Raw genomic sequence first — 11,778 nt, forward strand, 5'->3', positions numbered from 1 at the left:
CTGTTATACGATGGAAAAGCTGATAATTTTATTTTGTATTTTATGCTTCGGGCGTCGACTTCTAAGGCCCTAACTATTCGGGCTGGTGGAGCAACATCCTAGAGTGAAGCCTAGGTTGCCCGAAACGTAGAAATGACCATTAGCTTCACACTGGTTGCAATTATTCCTGTTATACGATGGAAAAGCTGATAATTTTATTTTGTATTTTATGCTTCGGGCGTCGACTTCTAAGGCCCTAACTATTCGGGCGGGTGGAGCAACATCCTAGAGTGAAGCCTAGGTTGCCCGAAACGTAGAAATGACCATTAGCTTCACACTGGTTGCAATTATTCCTGTTATTCGATGGAAAAACTCTTGTATATTTATTGTATTTTATGCTCCGGGCGTTGACTTCTATGGCCCTACCAATTCGATCTGTTGGAGCAACACCCCACAGTTAAGCCTACGTTGCCTGGAACGTAGAAATAAACATAACTTTCACACTGGCAGCAATTCCTCGTTTTATACAATGGAAAAACTGTTCTATTTATTTTGAATTTTATGCTTCGGCCGTGGACTTCTAAGGCCCTAACTACTCGATCTGGTGGAGCAACGCCCTAGAGTGAAGCCTAGGTTGTGCGGAACGTAGAAATGACCATAACTTTCACACTGGTAGCAATTATTCGTTTTATACATTGGAAAAACTGTTCTATTTATATTGTATTTTATGCTTCTGGCGTTGACTACTTAGGCCCTAACTATTCGTTCTTGTGGAACAACGCCCTAGAGTGAAGCCTAGGTTGCCTGTAACGTAGAAATGACCATCACTTTCACACTGGTTGCAATTACTCCTGTTATACGATGGAAAAGCTGTTGTATTTATATTGTATTTTATGCTTCTGTCGTTGACTTCTAAGGCCGTAGCTATTAGTTGTGGTGGAGCTACGCCCTAGAATCAAACCTAGGTTACCCGGAACGTAGAAATGACCAGTACTTTCACACTGTTTGCAGTTATTCCTGTTATTCGATGGAAAAACTGTTGCATCTTTACTGTATTTTATGCTTCTGGCGCTGACTTCCAAGGCCGTAGCTATTAGATGTGGTGGAGCAACGCCCTAGAGTGACGACCAGGTCGCCCGGAACGTAGAAATGTCCATTACTTTCACACTGGTTGCTATTATTCGTTTTATACGATGGAAAAACTGTTATACTTATATTGTATTTTATGCTTCTGGCGTTGACTTCTTAGGCCCTAACTATTCGATCTGGAGGAACAACGCCCTAGACTGAAGCCTAGGTTGCCCTGAACGCAGGACATACCATTACATTCACACTGGCTGCAATTACTAATGTTATACGATGGAAAAACTGTTGTACTTTTATTGTATTTTATGCTTCTGGCGTTTAATTCTAAGTCCCTAGCTATTCGATCTGGTGGAGCAGCACCCTACAGTGAAGCCTAGGTTGCCCGGAACGTATATATGACCATAACCTACACACAGGTTGCAATTATTCGTTTTATACGATGTAAAGACTGTTCGACTTGTTTTGTAGTTTATGTTTCTGGCGCTGACTTCTACGGCCCTAACTCTTCGATCTGGTTTAGCAACGGCCTGGAGTGAAGCCTGGGTTGCCCGGAGCGTAGGACATACCTTTACCTTCACACTGGTTGCAATTATTCCTGTTATACGATGGAAAAACTGTTGTATTTATATCCTATTTTATGCTTCAAGCGTAGACTTCTGAGGTCCTAGCTACTCGAGCTGGTGGAGCAACGCCCTAGAATGAAACCTAGGTTGCCCGGAACGTAGAAATAACCATTACTTTCACACTGGTTGCAACCATTCCTGTTATACAATGGAAAAACTGTTGTATTTTTATTGTATTTTGTGCTTCTGGCGTTTAATTCTAAGTCCCTAGCTATTCGATATGGTGGAGCAATGCCCTAGAGTGAAGCCTAGGTTACCCGGAACGTAGAAATGACCAGTACTTTCACACTGTTTGCAGTTATTCCTGATATACGATTGAAAAACTGTTGCATCTTTATTGTATTTTATGCTTCTGGCGTTGACTTCTAAGGCCCTAACTATTCGATCAGGTGGAGCAACGCCCTAGAGTGAAACCTAGGTTGCTCGAAATGTATAAATGACCATAACTTTCACACTGGTTACAATTATTCATTTTATACGATGGAAAAACTGTTGTACTTATATTGTATTTTATTCTTATGGCGTTGAATTCTAAGTCCCTAGCTATTCGATATGGTGGAGCAACGCCCTAGAGTGAAACCTAGGTTACCCGGAACGTAGAAATGGCCAGTACTTTCATACTGTTTGCAGTTATTCCTGTTATACGATGGAAAAACTTTTGCATCTATATTGTATTTTATGCTTCCGGCGTTGACTTCTATGGCCCTAGCTATTCGATTTGGTGGTGCAACGCCCTAGAGTGGGGCCTAGGTTGCCCGGTACGTAGGAATGTCCATTACTTTCACACTGTTTGCAAATAGACATTATATACGATGGAAAATCTGTTGTATTTATGTTGCATTTTATGCTTCTGGCGTTGACTTCTTGGGTCCTAAATATTTGGTCTTGTGGAGCAACGCCGTAAAGTGAAGCCTAGGTTACCCGGAACGTAGAAATGACCAGTACTTTCATACTGTTTGCAGTTATTCCTGTTATACGATGGAAAAACTTTTGCATCTATATTGTATTTTATGCTTCTGGCGTTCACTTCTGAGGCCCTAGCTATTCGATCTGGTGGAACAACGCCCTAGGGTGAAGTCTAGGTTGCCCGGAACGTAGAAATGACCATAACTTTTACACTGGTAGCAATTATTCGTTTTATACAATGGAAAAACTGTTCTATTTATTTTGTATTTTCTGCTTCGGGCGTTGACATCTAAGGCCCTAACTGTTTGGTCTGGTGGAGCAACGCCCTAGAGTAAAGCCTAGGTTGCCCGGAACGTAGAAATGACCATAACTTTCCCACTGGTTGCTATTATTCGTTTTATACGATGGAAAAACTGTTGTATTTATATTGTATTATATGCTTCTGGCGTTGACTTTTAATGCACTAACTGTTCGATCTGGTAGAACAACGCCCTAGAGTGAAGCCTAGGTTGCCCGGAACGTACAAATGACCATCACTTTCAAACTGGTTGCAATTATTCCTGTTATATGATGGAAAAACTGTTGTATTTATATTGTATTTTATGCTTCGGGCGTTGACTGCTAAGGCCCTAACTATTCAATCTGTTGGAGCAACGCCCGAGGGTGAAGCCTAGGTTGCCCGGAAAGTAGAAATGACCATAACTTCCACACTGATTGCTATTATTCGTTCTATACGATGGAAAAACTGTTGTATTTATATTGTATTTTAAGCTTCTGGCGTTGTCTTCTAAGGCACTAACTATTCGATCTGGTGGAGCAACGCCCTAGGGTTGAAGCCTAGGTTTCTCGGAAAGTAGAAATGACCATAAGTTTCATACTGGTTGCAATTATTCGTTTTATACGAAGGAAAAGCTGTTGTATTTTTATTGCATTTTATGCTTCCGGCGTTGACTTCTAAGGCCCTAACTATTCAATCTGTTGGAGCAACGCCCAAGTGTGAAGCCTAGGTTGCCCGGAAAGAAGAAATGACGTTAACTTTCATACTGGTTGCAATTATTCGTTTTATACGATGGAAAAACTGTTGTATTTATATTGCATTTTATGCTTCTGGCGTTGACTTCTAATGCACTAACTATTCGATCTGGCGGAGCAACGCCCTAGAGTGAAGCCGAGGTTCCCCGGAACGTAGAAATGACCATCACTTTCAAACTGGTTGCAATTATTCCTGTTATATGACGGAAAAACTGTTGTATTTTTATTGCATTTTATGCTTCGGGCATTGACTTCTATAGCCCTAACTATCCAATCTGTTGGAGCAACGCCCTAGGGTGTAGCCTAGGTTGCCCGGAAAGTAGAAATAACCATAATTTTCATACTGGTTGCAATTATTCGTTTTATATCATGGAAAAACTGTTGTATTCATATTGTATTTTATGCTGCTGGCGTTCACTTCTTAGGCCCTAACTATTCGATCTGGTGGAACAACGCCCTGTGGTGAAGTCTAGGTTGCTCGGAACGTAGAAATGACCGTAACTTTCACACTGGTTGCTATTATTCGCTTTATACGATTGAAAAACTGTTATATTTATATTGTATTTTATGCTTCTGGCGTTGCCTTCTTAGGCCCTAACTGTTCGATCTGGTGGAACAACGCCCTAGTGTGAAGCCTAGGTTACCCGGAACGTAGAAATGACCAGTACTTTCACACTGTTTGCAGTTACTCCTGTTATACGATGGAAAAACTGCTGCATCTTTATTGAATTTTATGCTTCTGGCGTTGACTTCTAAGGCCCTAACTATTCGATCTGGTGGAGCAACGCCGTAGAGTGAAGCCTAGGATGCCCGAAACTTAGAAATGTCCAACACTTTCAAACTGGTTGCAATTATTCCTGTTATATGATGGAAAAACTGTTGTATTTATATTGTATTTTATGCTTCGGGCGTTGACTGCTAAGGCCCTAACTATTCAATCTGCTGGACCAACGCCCTAGAGCGAAGCCTAGGTTGCTCGGAATGTAGAAATGACCATAACATTCACGCAGGTTTAAATTATTCGTTTAATACGGTGGAAAAGCTGTTGCATCTTTATTGTATTTTATGATTCTGGCGTTGACTTCTAAGGCCCTAACTATCCGATCTGGTGGAGCAACGCCCTAGAGTGAAGCCTAGGTTGCCCGGAACGTAGAAATTCCCATCACTTTCAAACTGGTTGCAATTAATCCTTTTATACGATGGAAAAACTGTTGTATTTTTATTGCATTTTATGCTTCCGGCGTTGACTTCTAAGGCCCTAACTATTCAATCTGTTAGAGCAACGCCCAAAGGTGAAGCCTAGGTTGCCCGGAAAGAAGAAATGACGTTAACTTTCATACTGGTTGCAATTATTCGTTTTATACGATGGAAAAACTGTTGTATTTATATTGCATTTTATGCTTCTGGCGTTGACTTCTAATGCACTAACTATTCGATCTGGCGGAGCAACGCCCTAGAGTGAAGCCGAGGTTCCGCGGAACGTAGAAATGACCATCACTTTCAAACTGGCTGCAATTATTCCTGTTATATGACGGAAAAACTGTTGTATTTTTAATGCATTTTATGCTTCGGGCATTGACTTCTATGGCCATAACTATTCAATCTGTTGGAGCAACGCCCTAGGGCGTAGCCTAGGTTGCCCGGAAAGTAGAAATGACCATAACTTTCATACTGGTTGCAATTATTCGTTTTATATCATGGAAAAACTGTTGTATTCATATTGTATTTTATGCTGCTGGCGTTCACTTCTTAGGCCCTAACTATTCGATCTGGTGGAACAACGCCCTGTGGTGAACTCTAGGTTGCCCGGAACGTAGAAATGACCGTAACTTTCACACTGGTTGCTATTATTCGCTTTATACGATTGAAAAACTGTTATATTTATATTGTATTTTATGCTTCCGGAGTTGCCTTCCTAGGCCCTAACTGTTCGATCTGGTTGAACAACGCCCTAGAGTGAAGCCTAGGTTACCCGGAACGTAGAAATGACCAGTACTTTCATACAGTTTGCAGTTACTCCTGTTATGCGATGGAAAAACTGATGCATCTTTATTGAATTTTATGCTTCTGGCGTTGACTTCTAAGGCCCTAACTATTCGATCTGGTGGAGCAACGCCCTAGAGTGGAGCCTAGGTTGCCCGGAACATAGAAATGACCAACACTTTCAAACTGGTTGCAATTATTCCCGTTATATGATGGAAAAACTGTTGTATTTATATTGTATTTTATGCTTCGGGCGTTGACTGCTAAGGCCCTAACTATTCAATCTGTTGGATCAACGCCCTAGAGTAAAGCCTAGGCTGCTCGGAATGTAGAAATGACCATAACATTCACGCTGGTTGAAATTATTCGTTTAATACGGTGGAAAAGCTGTTGCATCTTTATTGTATTTTATGATTCTGGCGTTGACTTCTAAGGCCCTAACTATTCGATCTGGTGGAGCAACGCCCTAGAGTTAAGCCTAGGTTCCCCGGAACGTAGAAATGACCATCACTTTCAAACTGGTTGCAATTAATCCTTTTATACGATGGAAAAACTGTTGTATTTTTATTGCATTTTATGCTTCCGGCGTTGACTTCTAAGGCCCTAACTATTCAATCTGTTGGAGCAACGCCCAAGTGTGAAGCCTAGGTTGCCCGGAAAGAAGAAATGACGTTAACTTTCATACTGGTTGCAATTATTCGTTTTATACGATGGAAAAACTGTTGTATTTATATTGCATTTTATGCTTCTGGCGTTGACTTCTAATGCACTAACTATTCGATCTGGCGGAGCAACGCCCTAGAGTGAAGCCGAGGTTCCCCGGAACGTAGAAATGACCATCACTTTCAAACTGGTTGCAATTATTCCTGTTATATGACGGAAAAACTGTTGTATTTTTATTGCATTTTATGCTTCGGGCATTGACTTCTATAGCCCTAACTATCCAATCTGTTGGAGCAACGCCCTAGGGTGTAGCCTAGGTTGCCCGGAAAGTAGAAATAACCATAATTTTCATACTGGTTGCAATTATTCGTTTTATATCATGGAAAAACTGTTGTATTCATATTGTATTTTATGCTGCTGGCGTTCACTTCTTAGGCCCTAACTATTCGATCTGGTGGAACAACGCCCTGTGGTGAAGTCTAGGTTGCTCGGAACGTAGAAATGACCGTAACTTTCACACTGGTTGCTATTATTCGCTTTATACGATTGAAAAACTGTTATATTTATATTGTATTTTATGCTTCTGGCGTTGCCTTCTTAGGCCCTAACTGTTCGATCTGGTGGAACAACGCCCTAGTGTGAAGCCTAGGTTACCCGGAACGTAGAAATGACCAGTACTTTCACACTGTTTGCAGTTACTCCTGTTATACGATGGAAAAACTGCTGCATCTTTATTGAATTTTATGCTTCTGGCGTTGACTTCTAAGGCCCTAACTATTCGATCTGGTGGAGCAACGCCGTAGAGTGAAGCCTAGGATGCCCGAAACTTAGAAATGTCCAACACTTTCAAACTGGTTGCAATTATTCCTGTTATATGATGGAAAAACTGTTGTATTTATATTGTATTTTATGCTTCGGGCGTTGACTGCTAAGGCCCTAACTATTCAATCTGCTGGACCAACGCCCTAGAGCGAAGCCTAGGTTGCTCGGAATGTAGAAATGACCATAACATTCACGCAGGTTTAAATTATTCGTTTAATACGGTGGAAAAGCTGTTGCATCTTTATTGTATTTTATGATTCTGGCGTTGACTTCTAAGGCCCTAACTATCCGATCTGGTGGAGCAACGCCCTAGAGTGAAGCCTAGGTTGCCCGGAACGTAGAAATTCCCATCACTTTCAAACTGGTTGCAATTAATCCTTTTATACGATGGAAAAACTGTTGTATTTTTATTGCATTTTATGCTTCCGGCGTTGACTTCTAAGGCCCTAACTATTCAATCTGTTAGAGCAACGCCCAAAGGTGAAGCCTAGGTTGCCCGGAAAGAAGAAATGACGTTAACTTTCATACTGGTTGCAATTATTCGTTTTATACGATGGAAAAACTGTTGTATTTATATTGCATTTTATGCTTCTGGCGTTGACTTCTAATGCACTAACTATTCGATCTGGCGGAGCAACGCCCTAGAGTGAAGCCGAGGTTCCGCGGAACGTAGAAATGACCATCACTTTCAAACTGGCTGCAATTATTCCTGTTATATGACGGAAAAACTGTTGTATTTTTATTGCATTTTATGCTTCGGGCATTGACTTCTAAGGCCATAACTATTCAATCTGCTGGAGCAACGCCCTAGGGTGTAGCCTAGGTTGCCCGGAACGTAGAAATGACCATCACTTTCAAACTGGTTGCAATTATTCCGGTTATACGATGGAAAAACTGTTGTATTTTTATTGCATTTTATGCTTCGGGCAACGACTTCTAAGGCCCTAACTATTCAATCTGTTGGAGCAACGCCCTAGGGTATAGCCTAGTTTGACCGGAAAGTAGAAATGACCACAACTTTCGTACTGGTTGCAATTACTCGTTTTATATGATGGAAAAACTGTTGTATTTATATTGTATTTTATGCTTCTGGCGTTCACTTCTTAGGCCCTAACTATTCGATCTGGTGGAACAGCGCCCTAGGGTGAAACCTAGGTTGCCCGGAACGTAGAAATGACCATAACTTTTACACTGGTAGCAATTATTCGTTTTATACAATGGAAAAACTGTTCTATTTATTTTGTATTTTATGCTTCGGGCGTTAACTTCTAAGGCCCTAACTGTTTGATCTGGTGGAGCAACGCCCTAGAGTGAAGCCTAGGTTGCCCGGAACGTAGAAATGACCATAACTTTCACACTGGTTGCTATTATTCGTTCTATACGATGGAAAAACTGTTGTATTTAAATTGTATTATATGCTTCTGGCGTTGACTTTTAATGCACTAACTATTCGACCTGGCGGAGCAACGCCCTAGATTGAAGCCGAGGTTTCCCGGAACGTAGAAATGACCATCACTTTCAAACTGGATGCAATTATTCCTGTTATATGATGGAAAAACTGTTGTATTTTTAATGCATTTTATGCTTCGGGCATTGACTTCTATGGCCCTAACTATTCAATCTGTTGGAGCAACGCCCTAGGGTGTAGCCTAAGTTGCCCGGAAAGAAGAAATGACCATAACTTTCATACTAGTTGCAATTATTCGTTTTATATCATGGAAAAACTGTTGTATTCATATTGTATTTTATGCTGCTGGCGTTCACTTCTTAGGCCCTAACTATTCGATCTGGTGGAACAACGCCCTGTGGTGAAGTCTAGGTTGCCCGGAACGTAGAAATGACCATAACTTTCACACTGGTTGCCATTATTCGCTTTATACGATTGAAAGACTGTTATATTTATATTGTATTTTATGCTTCTGGCGTTGCCTTCTTAGGCCCTAACTGTTCGATCTGGTAGAACAACGCCCTAGAGTGAAGCCTAGGTTACCCGGAACGTAGAAATGACCAGTACTTTCACACTGTTTGCAGTTACTCCTGTTATACGATGGAAAAACTGTTGCATCTTTATTGAATTTTATGCTTCTGGCGTTGACTTCTAAGGCCCTAACTATTCGATCTGGTGGAGCAACGCCCTAGAGTGAAGCCTAGGTTGCCCGGAACGTAGAAATGACCATAACTTTCACACTGGTTGCCATTATTCGCTTTATACGATTGAAAGACTGTTATATTTATATTGTATTTTATGCTTCTGGCGTTGCCTTCTTAGGCCCTAACTGTTCGATCTGGTAGAACAACGCCCTAGAGTGAAGCCTAGGTTACCCGGAACGTAGAAATGACCAGTACTTTCACACTGTCTGCAGTTACTCCTGTTATACGATGGAAAAACTGTTGCATCTTTATTGAATTTTATGCTTCTGGCGTTGACTTCTAAGGCCCTAACTATTCGATCTGGTGGAGCAACGCCCTAGAGTGAAGCTAAGGTTGCCCGGGACGTAGAAATGGCCATCACTTTCACACTGGTTGTAATTATTCCTGTTATACAATGGAAAAACTGCTGTATTTTTATTGTATTTTATGCTTCTGGCGTTGACTTCTAAGGCCCTATGTATTCGATCTTGTAGAGCAATGCCTCAGAGATAAGTCTAGGATGCCCGGAACGTAGAAATGGCCATTACTTTCACACTGGTTGCAATTATACGTTTTATACGAAGGAGAAATTGTTGTACATATATCGTATTTTATACTTCCGGCGTTGACTTCTTATGCCCTAACTATTCGATCTGGCTGAGCAACGCCCTAGAGTGAAACCTAGGATGCCCGGAATGTAGAAATGACATTGTCTTTCACACTGGTTGCAATTATTCCTGTTATACGGTGGAAATATTGTTGTATTTTTATTGTATTTTATGCTTCAGGCGTTGTCTTCTAAGGTCATAGGTATTCAACGTGGTGGAGCAACGCCCTAGAGTGAAGCCTAGGTTGCCCGGAACGTAGAAATGACCATCACCTTCAGCCTGGTTGCAATTGTTCCTGTTATACGACAGAAAAACCGTTCTATTTTTATCGTATTGCATGCTTCGGGCGTTGAATTCTAAGGCCCTAGCTATTCGTTCTGGTAGAGCAACGCCCTAGAGTGAAGCCTAGGTTGCCGGAACGTAGAAATGACCATAACTTTCACACTGGTTGCTATTATTCGTTTTATACGATGGAAAAACTGTTGTATTTATATTGTATTATATGCTTCTGGCGTTGACTTTTAATGCACTAACTTTTCGATCTGGCGTAGCAACGCCCTAGAGTGAAGCCGAGGTTTCCCGGAACGTAGAAATGACCATTACTTTCACACTGTTTGCAATTATTCATTCTATGCGATGGAAAAGCTGTTGTATTTATATTGTATTTTATGCTCCTGGCGTTGACTTCTAAGGCCGTAGCTATTCGATCTGGTGGAGCAACGCACTAGAGTGAAGCCTAGGTTACCCGGAACGTAGAAATGGACAGTACTTTCACACTGGTTGCAGTTATTCGTTTTATACAGTGGAAAAACTGTTCCATTTATTTTGCATTTTATGCTTCGGGCGTTGACTTCTAAGGCCGTAACTATTCGATCGGGTGGCGCAACTGCCTAGAGTGAAGCCTAGGTTGCCCGGAACGTAGAAATGACCATAGCTTTCACACTGGTTGCTATTATTCGTTTTATACAATGGAATAACTGTTATATTTATATTGTATTTTATGCTTCTGGCGTTGACTTCTGAGGCCCTAACTATTCGATCTGGTGGAACAACGCCCCAGAGTGAATCCTAGGTTGCCCAGAACGTAGAAATGACCATAACTTTCACACTGGTTGCTATTATTCATTTTATACGATGGAAAAACTGTTGTACTTATATTGTATTTTATTCTTATGGCGTTGAATTCTAAGTCCATAGCTATTCAATCTGGTGGAGCAACGCCCTAGAGTGGAACCTAGGTTACCCGGAACGTAGAAATGACCAGTCCTTTCAAACTGTTTGCAGTTATTCCTGTAATACGATGGAAAAACTTTTGCATCTTTATTGTATTTTATGCTTCTGGCGTTGACTTCTAAGGCCCTAACTATTCCATTTGGTGGAGCAACGCCCTAGAGTGGAGCCTAGGTTGCCCGGTACGTAGAAATGACCATTACTTTCACACTGTTTGCAAATATACATTATATACGGTGGAAAGTCTGTTGTATTTATGTTGTATTTTATGCTTCTAGCGTTGACTTCTTAGGCCCTAACTATTTGATCTGGTGGAGCACCGCCCTAGAGTGAAGCCTAGGTTGCCCGGAACGTAGAAATGACCATAAATTTCACACTGGTAGCAATTATTCGTTTTATACGATGGAAAAGCTGTAGTATTTATATCGTATTTTATGCTTCTGGCGTTGACATCTTAGGCCCTAACTATTCCATCTGGAGGAACAAAGTCCTGTAGTGAAGCCTAGGTTGACCGGAACGTAGAAATGACCATAACTTTCACACTGGTAGCAATTATTCGTTTTATACATGGAAAAACTGTTCTATTTATTTTGTTTTTTATGCTTCTGGCGTTGACTTCTAAGGCCCTACCTATTCGATCTGGCGGAGCAACACCCTACAGTGAAGCCTAGGTTGCTCGGAACGTAGAAATGACCATTACCTTCACACTGTTTGCA

This window comes from Calliopsis andreniformis, unplaced genomic scaffold (genome assembly GCF_051401765.1).
Source record: "Calliopsis andreniformis isolate RMS-2024a unplaced genomic scaffold, iyCalAndr_principal scaffold0008, whole genome shotgun sequence".
NCBI lineage: Eukaryota > Metazoa > Arthropoda > Insecta > Hymenoptera > Andrenidae > Calliopsis > Calliopsis andreniformis.